Source organism: Eumetopias jubatus, unplaced genomic scaffold (assembly GCF_037043125.1).
Source record: "Eumetopias jubatus isolate StellerSeaLion01/CBP00866 unplaced genomic scaffold, mEumJub1_p1.0 scaffold_4, whole genome shotgun sequence".
Lineage (NCBI taxonomy): Eukaryota > Metazoa > Chordata > Mammalia > Carnivora > Otariidae > Eumetopias > Eumetopias jubatus.
The window spans coordinates 142,707,901-142,730,029 of NW_028274810.1; the positions used below are offsets into that span (position 1 = coordinate 142,707,901).

Sequence of the window (22,129 nt, forward strand, 5' to 3'; positions counted from 1 at the left end):
AACTCTGAATGCATTTTCATAAAGGAAGGTCACGCCTTGTGTCTGGACCATGCAGGACCCACAAGACAAAACGATGTGATTCCTTAGGAACTCTGGGGTTAGGATGGCTCTTTTAGGGAGACATCGTCAGTGCTTGGAGAAGACATTCTGGAGTCTAAGCATTCCAGGTTGGAACTTGATCAGAGACGTAGCACGATCAGCGTGTAATTCAAGGACTGACCGTAAAGTCACAAAGTGGCTTATCTCCACGTGGGAATGTCCTCTTGCCTGAAACTCCGGAGTGTGCCTGATGTGTTTAGCTCTTCTCTCCCCTGGTCCTCTTCTGTAGCTGTAAGAATACGCTAGTTCTCTGGCTTTTAGAGCAATAATTGTACTCAAAAACTCATATCCTGATTCTACCAAAAGAAGGGAGGGAGAAAGACCTAGAGAATATAAGTTTAATCCTTTGATTATTGCCTTTTAGCAAAGAATGCAAAACCAAACACACCAGAGTCTTTGTGAAAGGCCCTTGTTTTTTTGCCTTAAGAAATCAAATTTCTCTTCCTTTCTCAGGACTCCTGTATGCCTCTTATTCTTCATACGTTTTAGGGAACAGATTTGAAGAATATTTGTGTGGACTTTTTTTCCCCTGTGGAAATGGATTTTTTTTCTAAATAAAAAGGATATTTGAAAGGTGATTCATATCATCTTTCTTTAACATTTTTTTTTTTAAGACTGGAAAGCATGGACCAACAGTTCAGAACGATTGAACAATATTTTTTGGAGAGGGACAAAGTCCGTACAGTTGTTTATGTAGCTTTTACAGAAGGGGACAGAACAGCTAGAGTAAAACCGTCAGGCTTGAGGTGAATTTTTTTCCAACCTCAGAAGGGGTGGGCCTGCTCAAAACAGGAAGTAATCACAGTATAGTGGTTTGAGTCACGAGAGAAGGCTTCTGGATTTGCCTTAGCTGTTTCCGTCATGCCCAAAGTCTCCTATTTCTCACAGCACCTGCATCTTTTGCGGGGCACACACACCGTGCCCCCGGCACCTGCCTCACAAGAATAATTTGCTGTAAAAAGAGCTAGAGCTGGAGACTGCAACTGAAGAGGAGGCTAAGCTTTGAGCAGTTGTAGGCAGAGAGGAGAAGTCTTGGGAGTTGGCCTGTCAGCCCTGGTGTACAGAATTAACTAGTGCTCAGGGGTCAGTGGGGGGACCCAAAAGGGCACAATACAGAGCAAGGATGAGAACATCATACTCTCTTTCAGGTGTTACCGGATTCAGCACTTTTGCATGCTACCCATGGCTAAGGTTTTCTCCCGTTAAAGAGGATTTTACACTGTAGCTATATCTGGAGATTGACAGTTCTATATATATGTATATATTGTGTAGAAATATATTCATATTCAAGTTAATCATTTAGTGAACTGTTGCTTTAGTTTGGGCCCTCTCGATGGTCAAGGACAAGGACATCACTCCAACTCATTCAAATTCAAGGGGCTCGTTGTGACATCGCTACAACTATCATTGTGTTATTCTGAGTATATTATCACACAGACTCTTCTCCCCTACCCCGGGAGGCAGCGGGTTATCATCCTTATTCTGCTGAGGAGGAGCAGGTGTAGAGAATGTGGCCTCAGGCACGTGGATGGGCAGCAGGAGTCGAGACACACACCCAGGTGGTCACTTGGGAGCCATACTCTCTAACCCCTGGACTGCTCTGCCCCTTGAAAGGGTTCTGTGCCTGTGAAACAAAGCAGAGCTGGGTCTCATGGTGGCCAAAACATAGGTCTGGAAAATTGGGAAGGGAGTCAGTATCTTTCTCAGAGGTCATATGGTCTCTGCTCAATTGCCTTCTCTCTTTTTCTCTCCTATCTTCTTTTGCTGATTCATTTTACATATGGCCCCTGAATGGCCAACCCATAAGGCTGCTGGCTGAGACCTCAGTATTTCCTAGCTTGAACTTGTAAGTGAGGGCTTCCTATTGGTCCAGCTCACCGAGCCAGTCCACATAGCCATTGGAGCCTGGCCAGCAAAATAATTAGCTGCCTTTGGGTTGGTTGTTCATCCCAGGTCCATTGGTGGGCTGCCTCATGCACAGACTTCTTTAGCATCATTTCCCTGAGCAGGGGAGTGTGGGTAAGGCAGCACATGCTGGAATGGGAAGTTGTTCATAGCAGGGATTTAACGTCTCTGGTACAAGCTCATTTTACACTTTAATATTGGAAGCTAACTGCTTTAACACTTCTGCTACCTTTATAAAGTCTCAGCTTAAGGGAATCTGTATCTGTTATGACTCTTTAGGTTGCCACAGATAGGAACCTGATTCAAAGGGACTTAGAAAAAAAATCAAATTAATCGGTTCTTGTAACTATAGAGGCAAAGGTGTGGCTGAATCCAGGTCTCAAACAATATCCTCAGAAATCTCTTTGCTCTGCATTTTTCTGCATTGGTTCATCATCAAGCAGGCCCTCCGTTCATGACATTGAGACACTACCAGAAGCTCCAGGTTTACTAGATGAGACACCTCAGCAAGCAGCTTCTCTTTCCCTATAGTTCCATCAAGATTTTCCATTCTCATTGCCCTGAATGGGTTACATGCCGGTCTTTTTTTTTTTTTAAGATTTTATTTATTTATTCATGAGAGACAGAGGAAGAGAGAGAGAGAGAGAAGCAGAGGGAGAAGCAGGCTCCCAAGGATCAGGGGGCCCAATGCGGGACTCGATCCCAGGACCCTGGGATCATGACCTGAGCCGAAGGCAGACGCTTAACCATCTGAGCCAGCCAGGCGCCCAACATGCCAGTCTTTCAACCAAACATGGCAGCCAGGCTGATTGGTCAGTCCTGGGTCAAGCTGACCCCTGGAGAAGGACTAAACCACCCTCTTATTAAAGCACATGGACTGGGCATGGGGGAGTATGGTCTCCAGTGACAAGTGAGATGTAAGTACTCAAAGGAATGGGAATGGATGCTGCCCAGGCAAAAATAACCCATGTCCACTTCAGAATATGTTCAGGTATGTTATAAATAACAGGAAACCCATAAACAAGATTTTGGGACTCAGGGTAAGCAGTCTGAGTCACTGACCTCATCTTATTTGTATGTGATAATTCCCAAACCCTAGGAAATCCAAAGTGTTTGGAAAAGCCTAAATCTTCGGTTTGTTAGGTCATTAATCCTGAAAGATGATGCTATTAAACCAAAGGAAATTATTATTAAGATGTGCATCTTCTTGGGAAAGTTAATTGCAGGATGATGGCTTTGCCTTCAGTTTTTATCAAGTATGGGGTTAAGACTTGAAAGGCTTTTGTTAGGTGCCCTCTGTTTAAAGTCCAAGTTATTCTGGCATTGAAATGAGTTTGGTGAATTACATAAAGATTTTATGTAAACCTTTCTCAGAGCCTAGGATTTAAGACCCAGTTTATCTAGGTAATGATTAAATTGCCTTGTTTATATATCAATGATCCTAACACCCACTGGGAAATAGTTGCTTTGTTTTTAACTATCTCATAAATCAAAACTTCAAGGCGGGGAGGTTAAAATAGCAAGTCCTCATGCTCACAGATATAGGTTGAATCTATGAAACCTCAGGTCCTGAGCATTAGTTTGGGGGTAGGTGTGTGTGTGTGTGTTTGTGTGTGTGTGTGTGTGTGTGTGTGTGTTAGTGTGTGTATAGATAAACTTTATGCTGACAAAGTTGCCCCGTCTCTTTGCTTACTGTACATACTTCAATGGGCCCAGCTGTCTTTGACAACAAACGATCAGCTTCTTTTGCCAATCAAAGTTTTATGGACAGTTGCCTTAATTTCTTTTACTTATTTAAAATTTTATATTTATAGGATTTAAAAAGCCCCTTCGTATGCCAAAATGTGTTTCTTTTCTCTTGACTTTCATTTAATTCTGCAACTATTATTTGGTTTTATGCTGGTTTGAGGTTCTCAAATGCAAACAACAGTGCCCACTCTGGCTAGTTTACACAGAAAGGGAGGGTTTTTTAAAGGATATTAAGAGCTCGAAGAATTTCTGGGAGGACCAGAGTCAAGACTTGGAGGCCATGTAGCCAGAACACTACACAAATTATACCTGGTGGCTCCAGTGGAGTCCCTAGTGTGGCTACCAAAGAACATAGGTCCCTCTGCTCATGCCAGAGAGTGAGTTCTTTGTGCTGGGCTCCCAGAGTTCCCATCACTGTTGCGTCTGCAAACTGGGTGTCTCTCTGCCACATTCCACCAATCCCCACCACAGTGAATTCCACATGGTACCTCCTTCTTTCTTTCTTTCTATCCTTTTTTTTTTTTTAAAGATTTTAATCTATCTGAAAAAGAGAGCAAGGACATGAGCACGGGGGAGGGGCAAAAGCAGATTCCCTGCTAAGCAGGGAGCCTGACGCTGTGCCGACCCCAGGACCCCAAGATCATGACCTAAGCCAAAGGCAGATACTTAACTGACTAAGCCACCCAGGTGCCCCAGTACTTCCTTCTTTAACACCACTCTTCTGAAAAGAATTTTTGCATGGATGCTGCTGACTGATGGAACCCAGGTCACATGCCTGTACCTTAGGTGCAAGGTAGGCTGGGTAGGCAAATGCCTGACTTCCATCTTGGGGAGGTGAGGACTCGTAAGGTAGGCAGTTTCTCAAATGTGGAAGAGTATTCCAAAAAATGCTCTTTGGTCACAAAATATGAGAAATCACTACACATCCTCAAGAAAAGGGTCTTATCTCTGGATACTTTGTTGTTCTAAAACAGTGGTTACCATTCTTAGCTGTAGGACTATTCCCTATTGAGTGTAATTTGAATGACCCCAGGAAGGACCCCCTGGCATGATGCCATATAGGAGATTCATTACTTTTAATTAAGCAGAAATCTAGTTACCTCCCAGGCCACACACCTCTTTACTGCCCTTGGTTGCCTCGACAGTATCAGCTAAATCAGTCTCATACCTTCCCTGTACAAAGGCAGGGGATTGGTCTATTATAAAGCAAAGATGAGGCTTCTGATGCTCAGAGAGGGTAACCCACCTGCCCAAAGTCACACAGCCCATCAGTGAATATAACCCAAGGCTGTCTCCAGCGCCTACTCCCTTAAACAATTCTGCAATATTGCCTTTGGAAACTTGAGGGTTTTCCTCATCAGTAGTGTGTGATGGACCTCTGCTGAACCCCAGCATTGTCCTTCTGCCCCTTCAAAGATGAATTGTGCAATACAAGTGAGGAGTGTGGGATTTACCTTATGTCTTTGCCATGGCTAAGCCTCTGATAAAACCAGGAAATGAGTATTGTTATTTGCAAATGGAAGCGTTAAAGACATTCACTGGAAACTTCTAATTATATGGTTTTCTTTATAGTATAATTCACTATTAGATGGTGCCATGGACTGAATTGTGTCCCCCCATCTTTCCCAAATTCATATATTGAACCTTAACCCGCAGTGTGACTGTATGTAAAGATTGGTCTTTTAGGGAGATAATTAAGGTTAAATGAGGCCATAAATAAGGGTGGAGCTCTAATCTGATTGTATCCTTGTGAGAAGAGGAAGAGACACCAGAGATCTCTCTCTTCACACGCACAGAGAAAGGGTTATGTGAGGACACAGTGGAAAGGTGGCTCTCTGTAAGCCAGGAAGAGCACCTCACCAGAAAAACAACAACAACAACAACAACAACAAAAAAAACGAACGGCACCTTGATCTTGGACTTCCAGCTTCCAGAACTGTGAGAAAACAAATATCTTTGTTTAAGTCACCCAGCCAGTGGTATTCTGTTATGGCAGTCTGAGCAGACTAATATAAACAGATTTGCCTTAAATCCTGAACTGGGAGGTAGGAATGGTAGTTACATATGGAGCCAAAGCTAGAGGGTGAGACCACATCTGGTCAGGGGAGCAGAGGGAGTACCACATGAGAAGGGCACTAAATACTTGTTAAATTTAATTGAATATTACTGTCTAGCAATCAATTAATTCAAATTACACTTTTACACTAAAGTCATTATTTGCTTCATCTCTAGAATAGGAGTAATAGGAAAGGCACAAAAAATAAAATTCGTTATTTTGAAGAACAGAGGATGCATTTTAAGGGTTATCAGTTCTGTTCCAGAGTCACATTTTTAAAATAATGACTTTTAATAATAAATGTTAGTTTATTCTAAGATGTTTTATTATTTTGAAATTATCACCCCATTTCCCAAGTTTGTGAGATAGAAGATTAAAACATTGATTTTTTTTTTTTAGAGGTGTTATTTATTTGTCAGAGAGAGAGAGTGCACAAGCAGGGGGAGCAAGGGGGGGGGAGAAGCAGGCTCCCCTCTGAGCAGGGAGCCAGATATGGGGCTTGATCCCAGGACCCCAGGATCATGACCTGAGCCAGAAGGCAGATGCTTAACCCACTGAGCCACCCAGGCATCCCAACATTGATTCTGTTTAAAATTCAGGTTCCCACAGCCCCATTTGCAAGAGTTAGGGGGTGTTAATACTATTAAGTTGTCCTTCATGTGATTTGCATAAATGCTGCTCACATTTTTATTCCAGCCTTTCTTCAGTGGAACGTTCGTTTCTTCTCTGAGACTAATGTGGGAATCTGTTAAACTGGCCAACACACGAACAGCCTGTTCTTACATGTGCAGGAATTCTAAAGGCTGTCATTTTAGATATACAAAAGCAAAACAAAACACACATAAAACATCCCATTTCCACTTGTTTGTAGCTTCCTAGAATAAGCTTGTGGTTGTGCTATACTTGTATGCTTTAGAGTCGATGGCTAGGCCAGCCACACGGGCTGGAAAGAACTCCTGTGCACAAGCTGATGCTGTTCAGGACTCAGCTTGCTCCCCTCCACTGTGCAGCCTTCGTGCCTAAAGAGAATGCTGTCAACTCACCATCTAAATCAAGAGCTGCATGCTAGAGGCCTGCAGACGTGCTTTATTTGATCTGTAGTGTTTTTGGAACTTAAAAATTTGTTGCCAACTTAAAAAAAGAAAATAGAAGATGTCTCATAAAAATGTGGATTTCAGACTTCTCTTGAAAAATCATAATATCTGCCTATAATACTAGTCCAATTCCTACACGGCAGCAGTCAGCAAGCTAAGCAATGCCTGTTCTTTTTAGAGAGGACACACGCACCCTCGTTCACCAGTCTCCACTCTTCCTGCTGTTACAAACCTCACTCTGCTTTACTCACCCCCAGGCCTGTCTGCCCCTGTAAGCATTTTCTTTTTTTGGGTGGTGGTGGTGGTAAAATATACATAGCATAAAATGTGCCGTTTAACCATTTCTAAGTATACAGTTCAGTGGTATTAAGTAATATTCACATACTGTGCAACCACCACCACCATCCGTCTCCAAAACTTTTTCATCTTTCCCAACCAAAACTCCGTATTCATTAAATAACTTCTTATTCCCCACCACCCAGTTCCCTGGCAATCACCATTCTACTTTTTGTCTCTGAATGTGGCTACTCTAGGTCCCTAACATAAGTGGAATCATGCAGTATTTGTCCTTTGTGACTGGCATATTTCACTTAGCATTAATGTCTTCAAGGCTCCTCCATATCGTATATGTGTCAGAATTTTTTTTTTCCTTTTTAAGGCTGATTAATAGTCCATTGTGGTATATGCCACATTTTGTTTATCTGTTCATCTGTCAATGGACTTGGGTTGTTCACCTTCCGGCTATTGGGAATAATGCTGCGATTAACACGTGGGCACAAATATCTCTTTGAGTCCTTAAGCATTTGCAGTTTGGGGCAATTTTCTCGATAATTTCCCAGCTATGCTTTCTTTCATTCACTGGTCTCCCAAAGGCAAAGCCGTTCAGGACCAGGCTTTGGTTTAACAAATTAACTTCTTTGGGAAGCACTGAAAAACCTTCTTCAAGACATCTCATGAAAATGACTTCGATTCCTTAAAATTGTAAAAACTGGTTATTGTGAGATTTTCAAAACTTAATATCATATTAATAAAAATATCTGGAAATACCATCTTGTAATTTAGTCAGTCTTGAATTTAGTTATGAAAAACTCTTGTTTGAGGAAGAAATTTGCAATGTATTAGGTTTTCTTGATCCAAATGAAGCTTGTTCATCTTCCTTTGGTGTGCTGTGTATGCTAATGAGACCTTTTTCTGGTAGGTGTTGATAAATGGGAAATATAAAAATAATTTCGATTTTATTTCTGAATTTTCAGGTTGCATTAAGCTGAGAAAAGTGTACTTTTTTTTTTTTTTTTTTACTGAGTGCTAAATGGAAAGGTCAAATAAGTTTTTGCTCTTCTTTTTGACAGAGCGCTATTTCTGATTTTTTATTAAGGATAACATCAGCCTAAATATCACTATCTGACATAGGCATATGGCACTTCCATTTCTTAATTATGCGAACAAAATCTTGATGTCAACTTGGAATTTAGATTATTTAGATAGGCACTGGGCTAGAATTTGGCTTGCTGATATTTATTTACCATTTTGGACTAATGTAGCTGTGGACATAACTTCAGGAAATCAAGAGGGCAACTAGTATTGCTTAGAGAAAAGTAAGCTCTTTAAGAAACAAATTGTTTCTTTTTTTTTTTTTTAAAGATTTTATTTATTTATTCATGAGAGAGAGAGAGAAGCAGAGGGAGAAGCAGGCTCTCAAGGAGCAGGGAGCCCGATGCCGGACTCAATCCCAGGACCCTGGGATCATGACCTGAGCCAAAGGCAGATGCTTAACCATCTGAGCCACCCAGGCATCCCAAGAAACAAATTGTTTCTGAGTACTTACAAAGGAGTTAGAATTTACAGTGGAGATGCAAATCTCTTCCTTAAAGATGGTCCTCTCCTCATAGCTGTTTTCCAACTACACAAGATTTTAGAGCTCCCGGTTTTGGTGTTTTCTTAAAAGCTTTATGATTGCATTTCTTTAAGAGTGTTTTATAAACTAGGCTTTTAAATTAATGCAGCAAAGCTTTGTCTGAATTACTGCTATAATTTTTATTATTTTCAACGTGCCTCCAGTTTTTTTTTTTTAACATTTTATTTGTTTATTTGACAGAGAGAGACACAGTGAGAGAGGGAACACAAGCAGGGGGAGTGAGAGAGGGAGAAGCAGGCTTCCCGCCGAGCAGGGAGCCCGATGCGGGGGCTCGATGCCGGGGCTCAATGCAGGGCTTGAAGCGGGGCTTGAAGTGGGGCTCGATCCCAGGACCCTGGGACCATGACCTGAGCCGAAGGCAGACGCTTAACGACTGAGCCACCCAGGCGCCCCATTGTGCCTCCAGTTTTAAGAGAACATGCCAGTCTTCGTGTGCGTGGGCAGATTTTTTTACTTCAAATGGGCTTAAGCATTCAATCATATTTCCAAGGCCAATTCTGTATCTTGATATAGACTTGTCTTTCGATAAGGACTTACCCCTTTTTTTTAAACTGATTTTACGATTTTATTTATTTATTTGAGAGAACCCTAGTGGTTTAGTACACGCAGGTCAGTCTCCAGGGATGTGGAAGGATAAAGAGGGGTCATCCAGTCTTCTTTCTCACTCTTGGTCTTCTTCTGACCTGGTCCTAAGGCAGACCTTCTTCGATGTGCCCACGCCCCTCCTAGGACTCGTCCCCCAGGCGCAGGCTATACTTCTTGTACCATCTCTGCCGCATGCCTTTGCCAGGGTGCTCCTTGGGCTGTGTGGACAGTGCCATCCACATCCTGTGCGTGGCTTCCTCAGAGACTGTGCCGTGTGCCCAGCTTCGTGGCCCTGCCTTTGCAGTACACTCTGAATTGTGTTGGCTGGTTGGGGGGCTGGAGTGGGGTGAGGGTGGCAGAGTCCAAGGAAAAATGAGAGAAAGAGATAGAGTGACGATTTGTTATGCTGTAATTTCAAATTTGACAATAATTCCTTATGTACCTGTCAGGGCTGCAGGCTCTGTTTTGTCAGATGACCAGACAGGTGCTGTCAGGGCAGAGAGCAGGAGGACCAAGGCTTCACTGGTAAAAATGATGGGAGAAGTTGATGAGAGTCCAGAATGAGGAGGCACTTTGAAAAGAAGTTATTGATTCTTGCCAGAAAATGGGTGCTAACAAATAAGCTCTATCCAGCCTCATGTAGGCATCCAGAACTCCTGGCCTTGGCCTTCGTAATTCACCCAATTTCTGTTGAAACAGCATCTGTGTGTGTTGACCTTATCGGGAGTAATAGATCTGGAATAAACAAACATGTTTGGTGATGAGTCACAGAGGGCACAAACACAGTAGCCAGAGATAATAAAATCACCTCCTGCTTGAGCACACTTGGGTTTGGAGCTTGGTGTGGCGTCCCCTTGGTTGTGACTATGAACCCTGGAAAGTAGGCACGGACTATCAAGTGTGGTATGAATGTTAGATGTAGTGAATGGGCCCCTTGTTTGCCTTTCTTCACTTTTGTCTCCTGTCTTAGTGCTTTTCAGGTCCCTAATGCTGTGTTGACCCTTTTGTAATATCTTAGACGTTACACATCAGGCTATGACTTATGCGAGTTAAGACTACGAAGCATAGGTCCGTTATCTGGGAATCGCCAGCCTTCTCAGATCCCTACACATCCATGACTTCTGGCTGTGCCCATGTCTTCAGGGCTGTGATCCTATCTCTCAGAAGTCACCAGAGAAGTAATCCCTCGTGACTCGTATGTCTTTTCCCTAGCTCACCCTGGAGAAGAGGGAGTGCCCTTGACTTGGATGTGCAACTAATTTGTTTCCATAGAAATAACAAATAGTTACCAAGCACCTACTCTGTGCCATCCACTCTTTTAGGCTCTAGGAATATGGGGTTGCAAAAAGCAAGTGAGGGTTCTGCTCTCAAGAAAATAGAATTAAAGTAGAATTAAAGAGAACTAAAATAGAATTCTAATTAAAGTAGAATTATATCTACTCAAATAGAGTAGATTGACAATGGGATCATACTTTGTTGGATGGTCAGGGAAAACCTCTGTGAGGAAAGGGGATTTAAATCGAATTGTGGATAACAGAAAGGAACAAGTCAAGAGAATAGCCGGGAAAGAGCATTCCAGATGGAGGCACGGGCAGTGCAGAAGCCTAGAGATGGGACCGAGCCTGATGAGTGTCACTGGGTTTAGCCTAGAGGGCAAAAGAGAAATGCTTACGGTAAGGCTGCCCAAGCACACAGGGGCTTGTAGGCCAGGTTAGTGGGTTCAGAGTTGTTCTAAGGGCAGCTCTATCTATGAGCTTTAGGTAGGAAAGTGGCATATTCTTTTTTACATGTAAACAATGGTTGTTTTTGCTAAGAATGGATTGTAGGGAGTAGAAGGTGAAGTGGGGAGACTCCTTAGGTTTTGTTGTAACCCCAAATATGACAGTGGCTTGAAAAGGGCAGAAGTAGTAGTGGAGCAGGGGTAGAGGATTAGAGCCCTAACCCAATACTGGAGTTCTTGTCGGAAGGGTTTTAGACACAGACACACACAGATGGAAGACAATGTGAAGACTTAGACAGATGACAGTTGGCCATCTACTCGTCAAGAGGAAAGGTCTTAAAAGAAAAATCTTGCTGATACCTCAATCTTGGGTTTCAAGCCTCCAGAACTGTGAGAAAATCACTAACTGTGGTGTAAGCCACTCGGACTGCAATGCTTTGTTATGGGAGACTCAGCAAACTCATACATGGGAGACCCAAGAGGGGATGTTAAGTCACCATTGGGATGTGTGGACCTGGAGAGTCATGAATGTTGGAGAGATTTGGGGTTTGTCAGTCCAGGGGTGGTACTGAATCCTGGACTGGATGGGAAACCTGGGGTGAGAGCACAGGTAGAAAAAGAGGGCCTGTGGCTGAGCCCTAGAATAGTGAGGGCTGAGCAAGGGGAGAGGGAGTCGTGGTCAGAGAGAAGCGAGAGCTTACCAGTGTGAGTCCACTTGAAAAGTGACCTTTGATCTTTAGTCTCTTGGCCTCATTTTGGATTCATATCTTGCACCTATTTGACTCCTAAGACTCTTCTTTGAATATAGGTTTTGGGTCTTTGCATCAATCTCCTGCCCTGCAGCGCTTGATCACAACACCATTTCTCGTTTATTAGGGGTAGGGTGACAAACTGTCCCACTTTGCCCAGGACTGCAGGGTTTCTGGGATGTGGGCCCTTCAGTGCTAAACCTAGGACATTTCTAGGCACATTGGGATGAGTTGGTCACCATAATAAAAGGAAAATTTTGGCAAGATTTATTTATTTCATCTCACTGGCTTCAATGAAAGGTGACTGGTCTAAGAGAATGTCATAACTATTAGAATTATCATCTTTGAAAGGTTTATTTTTTCCTAGAAACTATCCAGAAATGGGTACTTCCACCATGAAACAAGCCTAACAGTGAAAAACAAGTTTGAGATACCATTCAGTTCCATTATCCCCTACCTAGTTTCATTTTAAGAATATTTTCTTGGCTTGAGTTTGTATCATTAGTAATTTCATACATTTTAGGGTGTACATTTTGAGTAATTATCTCCCCAGTGATTTTTTAAGCATTTGCTTCAGTTAACTGAACACTTTAATGAGCCCACGAACAGCATCTTTGGCATTAGACAAAATATAAAATTGGAGCCAGCCACTATTCATTGGGTTTTAGCTGGTCTGGAGCTAACAGATGTTCAAAATCTAAACACAGGACTAAGTTGGTTTACCTTTCGTGGCCCTAATCTGGGTGAGTGGAAAAAATGAGGTCCTTCAAGTGTTCAGGTCCAATAAGGAGGGCTCCTGAATCCATCCTGAGTACTTGTTATTCGTTCACATCTCCCTGGCCTATCTTGGTTCTTAAGTCCAAGCCACCCATCACACTTCGTTCTGCCCCCTCCCTCCACCTGTCCCCTTTCCACCTCTCTCATCCTCAGGGCCTTCCTGGACTGGGCAGGAGGAAATATTAGGCACATTTCCAGCTCCATCTGACCAGTGCCCCACTCCCACATCACATGACATGGACATAACTTTATACTCAACCAAACATATGTTCCTGCTAAGGCCCAAACAGCCTAAAGTCAGGGTCAACTTCGGTATTATTTTCCTAGGGCTGCTGTAACTAATCACCATGAGCTGCATGGCTTAAAACAACAGAATTTTATTCTCTTATAATTCTGGAGGTTGGAAGTCTGAAACCAGGGTGTCGGCAAGGCCATGCTCCCTCTGAAGGCTCTGGGGAGAATCCTTCCTTGTCTCTTTGAGCTTCTGGTGGTTGCCCATAATCCTTTGCATTCTTGGCTTTCAGATACATCACTCCAGTCTTGGTCTCTGGCTTCATATGATGTTCCCCTCTTAGTGTGTCTCTGTGTCCAGATTTTCCTCTTCTAAGGATACCAGTCATTGAATTAGGGCCCTCCCTCGTCCACTATGACCTGACCATAATTTGATTTCACCCGCATAGACCTTATTTCCAAATAACGTTGCATTCACAGGTACTAGGAGTTAGGACTTCATATCTTCATATCTTTATGGAGGACACAATTCAATCCATAAGAACTTCTTGCTGATTAATCCTGTGAAGAAGAGCATTTGTTCATTAACAGGGCTTGGTGAAGTCAACCACACACTCAAGATAATAATTGCTGGCTTTCAGGCTTCAATTCTGGTACCAACTCCAGGGTGCGTTTTTTTTTTTCCCCATACCAACAAGCAATTAACTCAATTCTGACATTATCTACCTGGAGATAGTGACTGATCCCACAGGTTAAGAGCGTAGTCCTAAAGTCTGCCCTTCCCGCTTGGATGCCAATCCCAAGTTCAGGCTGTCATTTGTGCATTTGACTGACCAACTATAAATCAGAGGTTCTAACAACCCCTTCATTGGGTTCCATTAATTTGCTAGAGTGGCTCACAGAACTCAGAGAAACATTTTACTTACTAGATCACCAGTTTATTATAAAAGGATATAACTCAGAAACAACCAGCCATAGGGCAAGGTATGTGGCAGGGCCTCAGGACTTCATGCTTTCCTGAGATGTCACTTTCCCCACGCCTCCTTGTGTTCATGAACCCAGAAGGTCTCTGAACCCCACACTTTTGGGTTTTTATGGAGGCTTCATTATATGGGTATGACTGAGTAAGTCATTGGCCACTGACCTCAATCTTCAGCCTCCTCCACTCCCCAGAGGTCTGGAGGGGGACTGAGTTCTAACCCTTTAATCACAGGATTAGATTAAACCTCTGGTGGTGATCAGCTCATCCTGAGATGACCCAGGGGCTTTCCAAAAGTCACCTCATTAACATAACAAAGGACATCTCGGATAGCTCTCGACACTTAGAAAATTCCAAGAGTTTTAAGAGCTCCTTGCCAGGACCTGGGATGAAGATCAAACATATATTTCCTATTATAAATTACAATATCACAAGGCAGGATGGGGTAGTGAAAATGGTACAGGACGTGGAGTCAGAAGTACCGGAGTGCGCCCTTAGCTGAGGTTTCGCCTGCTGCAGTTTCGCTTCCCACTTCCCTTCCCGACGTTTCAGTTTCCCTGGGGACAACCGCGCAGAAGTAACTGCGCCTCCTTCTGACGAATCGTCAGCCAATCAGTAGTAGCGTAACTCTAGGTCACAGTGCCCGCGTCACTCGGCATTCATGTCACTTCATCTTGGCACGTAGGCATTTTATCATCTCACATCATCACTAGAAGGAGGGTGAGTACATAATGAGATGTTGGGAGAGAGACCACATTCACACCACTTTTATTACAGCGTATTGTTATAAGTATTCTATTTTATTATTGTTGTTGTTAATCTCTTACTGTGCCTAATTGGTAAATCAAACTGTATCATAGGTATGTACGTATAGGAGAAAACATAGCATAGATAGGGCTCGGTACCCTCCTCAGTTTCAAGTATTACTGGGGGTCTTGGAATGTATCCCCTGTGCACAAAGGGAGACTATTGTGTTTAAATCCTGGCTCCACTACTCATCTGAGAAGACTTGGGCAAGTCACTTACCTTTTCTGATTCAGTTTCCTTGTTTGTAAAGCCAGTGTCTTATCTACCATGCATAGCAGCTGTAGTGAGGTTCACATGAGATAGTTTACACAACGCATCTGGCTGAATGTTCCATCCATGCTCTCAATGCTATCCCACTTCACTGCCCTTTTATTTATTTTTTGAAGATTTTTTTTTGGGGGGGTGTTGAGAGAGAGAGAGTGAATGCTTGGAAGAGGGAGAGGGAGAGAGAGAATTGTAAGCAGGTTCCACGCTCAGTGCAGAGCCCAATGTGGGGCTTGATCCCAGGACCCTGAGATCATGACCTGAGCTGATACCAAGAGCTGGATGCTTAACTGACTGAGCCACCCAGGCGCCCCTAAAGATTTTATTTTTGAGTAATTTCTACACCCAGTGTGGGGCTTGAACTCACGACCCCAAGATCAAGAGTTGACACGCTCTACTGACTGAGCCAGCCAGGTACCCCCCTCCCTTCCCCTTAAATTGAGCTGACATCATGTAAATTAATTTGCAAGTTTCTTTGTACTCTTCATAGAATTTAAACATTATAACTGTATGGCTAATGTTGAGATTATTAACCAGTCTGAGCATTACTCAAGTTTTTTATTTTAAGAGTGACTCTTTTTGGGTTTGATTGATAATTTTGGAAATGCAGTAGGAAGTGCCTTTTCCATCACAAAGTGGGTGGTGTAAGGTCCATCACAGGAAACTTTATAGATAATCAAATATCTTGGTGTGATTAGAAACAACTGCCTTAGGAATTTGGTTGGAGTTGATTAGCCCTAATGATTTCTTGTGGCTCTGGGCCATCTATTTTATCCTCAGGAATTTGTGAGGTATTTAGGGGCAGGATTTGCCTCTTTCTGTTAACTACCGCCATCAGTTAGGAATTATGTTTGGTTCCTGGGAACAGAGCTGATTTCAGTGGCTTAAAAAACATAAGGATTTATCATTTTTTCTAACAATAAATATTGGGAAGTAGTCAGTCTAGGGAAGGTATGGCTGCACCTTGGTCCTTGGGACCCAGGACTCTTCCAGTTTTCTGCACATTTCTCTTCTTGAGATAGCCTTATATGGGAAAAAAATGTGCAAATTATATATCTGGCAAAGGATTAATATCTACATATATAAGGAACTAACACAATAGCAAAATAATAAAAATGATAATTTAAAGGGGTGCCTGGGTGGCTCAGTCAATTAAACATCCAGCTCTTGATTTCAGCTCAGGTCGTGATCTCAGGGTCAGGCCTCTTGTTGGACTCCGTGCTGGGAATGGAGCCTGCTGAAGATTTTCTTTCTCTCTGCCCCTCCCCACCCTATGCTTGTGTGTGTATGCTCTCTCTAAAAAAATAATAATAAATGATAAAAATGGGCAAAAGACCTGAACAAACATTTTTCCAAAGAAGATATACAAATGGCCAACAAGTACATGAAAAGATACTCAACAACACTAATCACCAGGGAAGTGCAAATCAAAACCACGATGTGATATCACCTCACACCTGTTAGAATGGCTATTCTCAAAAAGACAGAAGATGACAAGTGCTGATGAAGATGTGGAGAAAAACGTACCCTTCTGCACTGCGGGTGGGAATGTAAATTGGTATAGCCATTATGGAAAACAATATTATTAAAATATATATTTTTAAAGATTTTATTTATTTATTTGAGAGAGAGAGAGAGAGTGAGAGAGATCTCGCCCAAGAGGGGGTGGGGTTAGAGGGAGAAACAGACTCCCTACTGAGCAGGGAGCCCGATGTGGGACTTGATCCTGGGACTCTGGGATCATGACCTGAGCCGAAGGCAGTCGCTTAACCAACTGAGCCACCCAGGCGCCCCAATATTATTTAAAATATTAAAAAGATGACTATCATATGGTCCAGCATTTCTGCTTCTGGGTATATATCTAAAGGAGACGAAATTAGGATCTTAAAGAGATCTCTTTATTCCCAAGTTCATTGCAGCATTATTTATAATAACCAAGATTGAAAACAACTATATATATATATATATATATAGTCATAAAAAAGAAGGAAATCCTGCCATTTGCAACGACATGGAAGGACCTTAAGGGAATTATGCTAAATGAAATAAGTCAGACACAATGTACCATCTCACTTGTATATGGAATCTAAACACAAACTGAACTCAGAAGCATAAATGGTGGTTGCCAGGGGTAGGGGAAATGGGTAAAGGTAGTCAAAGAGTACAAACTTATAGTTATAAGATGAGTAAATTCTGGAGAGCTAATCTGCAGCATGGTTACTATGGTTGACGATACTGTATTGTGTATTTGAAAGTTGCCGAGAGAATAAATCTTAGAATTCTCACCACACACACTAAACGATAGTTCTATGAGGTGATGGATATACTAACTAACCTTATTGTGATAATCATTTTGTAATATATATGTATATCAAATTATCATGTTTTATACCTTGAACTTATACAGTGTTATATGTCAGCTACTTCTCAATAAAGCTAGAAGAGAAAAAAAAAAGATAGCCTTATAGTCCAAGATGGCTGCTGGAGCTGGAGCCATCACATCCATGCTCCAGGCAGAAAGATGGAGCAAAGAGGCATAGAGCCATAACTCCCAGCTGAATCAACACTCAAAGCCCTACCCTCCATTTTATTTGTGATTTGTTTTGTTTTTTTAAATCTCACTAACTATACTGGTCTGTAAGGGAGGCTGGGGAAGTGCAAATATTTTTAGTAGGACACTTTGCCACCCAATAATACAGATAGGAGAGAATGAGTACCTTGGCATTTAACAATCTCTGGCTCAACTCTCTCAACTCATTTGATCATACCTTTTATGATAAAAATGCATTTCCTTTTGCCCAACCACAATTATCAGTCATACTGAAGAGTCACTCATAAAGAAGTAAAGAGTAGTTTTTTTCCCTAGAGCACATAGGGTAATTCTTTAAGTCATGGGAACTTAGTGAAGTCATTCATTTATACAAGTGGTAAGTTGTTTGTGTCTCCTAAATGTCTGGCAAGGTACAAGGCTCTGAGGACAGAGCAATGAGTAAGACAGGCACCTAGTTACAGACTGGTGGAGGAACAGAGGAACATGAATCAAAGTGGCATATAAAGACATGAAGAATTCCTATGTGATGACAAAAAATGACAAGTCTTAGGTAAAATAAAAGGAACGCTCTGGGCACAGAGTTAGGGAAGGCTCTTGACTCTATGGATGAATAGAAATTTGATGGATGGGTTGGAAGTAACGGGTTGAAGGAGCTGTGTGGGTAAATAGCATTCCAGGAATTCCAGGCATTCCAGAAAGAAAGAATAGTACAGATGAAGGCCAACGGTGGGAGGAGCATAGAAAAAGGCCAATTTGTGTGACTGGAGCACCAGAAGCCAGAGGAAGCACCCTGGGACAGGGGGTTAGAGAGGTGGGCGGGAACTAGCTTTGTGGGGATGTGTTAGGCACGTCAAGGATTTCAGTTGTCCTCCCAGAAGCAATGGGAAGTCACTGAATTTTAAGGTGGGGTGGAGTTAAGGGCATGTGAAATGAACATATTAGCTCTTTGAAAAGATTACTGTGTTAGAGGATAGACTGGGCTGGATTGAATAGTGGCAGGCAGATTAGACAGGAGTCCAGGTAGGTGATGAATGGCGGCTTGGTACAGGATGCTGGTAGTTGTGGGCATGGGAAGAAGTAGATGGATTCAGGAGGACAAATGTAATTCTGGGGTGGGGACCACTTGACTTTTGAGGGCTGATGATGTTCCAGATGTGTCTTTCTGAGATACAGAATTTCATCTTTAATATGAAAGAGAAAGTGGTTATACTAGATTTATTGCTAGTGATGTTAGATTTATTGATAGATTAGATTGATTGCTCAATTTCAAAATAACCCAGACTTAGGTTAGGATGAGATTTGATCCTGGTTTGGTTCTTAGTGCAATGTTTTTGATTTCATATATTTTTCTACCCCTCAACTCTGGGATTTTGACAAAATGTACACCAGAAACCTCTATGCTCTTGTACAGTCATGAGAGAAGCTGCTATGAGAGTTGTTAACTTTCTTCATTTACCAGAATTTGAGAATTAAAGAATTGAGAGGTTTCAGGTTAAACATGGTGCCCAAGTGCAATGTTTATTATGCAATGTTTACTGTCTCCCATCCTTAATACCACTAAAATGTCAGAGAAAGGATTATACAGCATTAACTCACGAGGACAAAATGAATAGGGAAGGAGAGGGATCCCAACACAATTTTGACATATGGCAAGTAGATGGATTAATGGTAACTGATTTGGGTTTTAGCTTTTCCTGCTATAGCCAATAATAAGCAAGCTGCTTTGTGTCACAAACTCAAGACAAGCTCAGACATTGGTGGCTCTAGATACCTCTGAAGGTGGGGCTGATAAGGGCATTAGTTTAAAAAGGATTCCCTCCCTCCACTTATGATGCTAGACAAGTACCCTTTCTCCATTCTGCATAGATAGGTTTACGTCTAGAGAGGATGAACTGGGGAGTTCCCGGACTAGAGGAAAAGTCAACAGATACTTGGCAATACTTGGAGACATTTTTTGTTGTTGGAACTTGGTGGGAATTTGTTACTGGCATCTAGTGGGTAGATGCCAGAGATTCTGCTAAATATTCTACAACACACAGGACTGCCCCACAACAAAGAATTATCTGCACCAAAACGTCAATAGAGCTGAGGTTGAGAAACTCTGAGTTAAGTGAAAATCTGGGGTGAGAATCCCTGCCTCCTTACCCACGGTAGACATGGGCATGCAAGGCACTACAGGAGATGGAAGAATATCTTGACTGGGAAGTTGACTAGCAAAGACAAATATGCGGACATCTGTATATGTCCCAACAGTGTGACAGGTTTCCTGCCAATCACTCATAAATTCTTCTCACTCTCCCAGAACTTCCATTTATCTTTTTGAGACTGTCTTAAATATGACCAGAGAGCAAAGTCTCACCAGATAGTTGAGGACAGTCTCTTCATGAAAAAATGAAGATAAAAATTAAGAGGGAAAAAGAGGAATCGAGAAAAAAAAATAAAGAATACAAGCAACAGAAGAAAACATTAAAAGTAACTTATAGTATCTCTAGAGAGGTAAGAGATACTATTGCACTTCTTAAACTAGACCACTATGCTATTAACAAGAAAGGGATATTGATACAAGTTATTAGAAACTAAAACTATGAGAGCAGAAGTAAAAATGAAGGGTTGGATAGTAAGTTTGAAGAACTCTTAGAAAATACAACAGAAGGACCAAGAGATGGGGAAATAGGAGAGAAAAATAGAGCCATGGAGGAAAATCTTAAGAGGTCAACATCCAACTAATAGCAATTCCAAAAGAACATGAAGGAAATCAGAAAAGAAAAAAGAAAAAAAGAACAAGAAAGTCCCCCAAAGGATAGGAGTTTCCAGATTAAAGGGCCTGCTGGGTGCCCAGTACGAGAGATGCATATCACCATGAAATGTTATACCAGGAATGAAGAAAGATCTTGGGAACTATCAGAGACGAGAAGAAATCAGTTATCAGGGGAACTAGACTTTTCAACAGAAACCCTGGAAGCCAGAAGTTAATGGAGCATTGCCCTCAGCATTTTGAAGGAAAATTATTTCCACTTAGAATTCTGTATTTTTGCAGAACTTCAGGCAAATGTAAAGGTGGAATAAAAGCCTTTCCAAAGTTATGTGATGGAAGGTATTTAACTTCTATGTATCTTGACTTAGGAATATGCTGCAGGATGTGCACCATCACAAAGGAGGATAAATCAAGACGGAGGAAGCCATGGGACTTGGGATCAGGTCAGGGACCCACACAGTAGAAAGCGAAGGGAATACCTGACTTAAAGTGTGCATTAGGCCCATGGAGCTTGGGCAGATTGTAACAGGTGGATGGAGCACTCCAAAAAGGATGTCTTTAAGGAAAGCAAATGAATACTACATTGTGTAATAAATGCAATGAGAGGAATTTTAGAGAACTGTGGGAGTTTTCAGGATACAATAGTGAAAGTTATATAGAACATTAAATAAATGAAAAATGAGGCAAAGAAAAGAGGATGAACAGGAAAGGAAATCTATTCTGATCGTGCATTTAGAGAGCACTCATTCGATGCCAGGCACTCTTTTCAGCGTTCGCACGTAATTTTTCGTTTAACCCTCACAGCAGCCCATGAAGTGGGTATGGCTACAGTTTTCATTTTACAGTTATGGAAAATGAGGCACAAGGCCACATGGCTGGTACCTGTTGGAGGCAAGATTTCAACCAAGGCAGTCTGGGTTCATAGTCACAACAGTGTAAATTCTATATTGCTTTCATCAAAATAGTGATGTTACTCTTTCGAGGTGACGGTGGGGAGGAGAAATGGGAGGAACTAATGTAACTGCTAGGTTCTAATCTTTGACAGTGGGAAGTAGTAGATAATGTCCACATGGGAAAGGAAAACAAGAAATAGCAATAAAGCATCTAATATAAAAACATGGAGGTTATGATGGTAGGAAATAGCTAAAAAGAGTTGGGAGTTGTTACCTGTGGGGAATGGGACCGGGAGGTGGAACGAGGTGGGGTAACAGGATGCTCATTTTTCTTTTAGCCTTACAGTGCAATTTGACTTTTTAAAAACAATATACTTGTGTTATTTGATTTAAGAAAAGGTTAAATAAAGATAAAAGGAATAAAGGAGTTTTTTAGTTTTATGTTGGATCACCCAGTTGGAATCTAAGCTGCTGCATGGGAAAGGGTCCCTGTCCCCATCTACAGGGGCACCACACCTTTGATATTCATGGCTGTAGCCATCATGCTGTGACTCCTTATGGGAAGGCTTGTAAGGGGTTCCAGAATGGTGTGCGTAAGTCCAAACCATGCTGAGCTGGTTTGAAATACTATTCATGGATCGTTTCAATTGAAGGAAAATGTCTTCTTGGCTTGGGTTTGTAGATTTAATTAGACAATTTCAGAGTCAAAGTTGTGCTGTTGCCATTTTAGGGTTGAGTCAGACTTTATGAACTCACCGGCAGGGGAGACACTCAGGTCGTATTCATTTATTTATTTATTTTTAAGAGTCTTGCCTCCTGCAGCTATTTTTTCAATCCTTATACACCAGAAGAAAAAGAATCATTGTTAATAAACACAAGGAGTGAAATACATTGATTTTTCTTTTGCTCTTTGGAAGTAGGGCGAGGAGATGTGCACGTCTCAGTAGTAATTCTTGTTTTTGTTCTGAGTCCTTCATTGCATTATTCACCCGGGGACTGC

General features: G+C 41.9%; 1 protein-coding gene across 6 annotated transcripts in view; it reads left to right on the plus strand.

Annotated features, from left to right (window-relative positions):
* Window positions 1-22,129, plus strand: part of NCALD (neurocalcin delta) — a 369,810-nt gene that overhangs the window by 18,106 nt on the left and 329,575 nt on the right. The window lies entirely within an intron of this gene.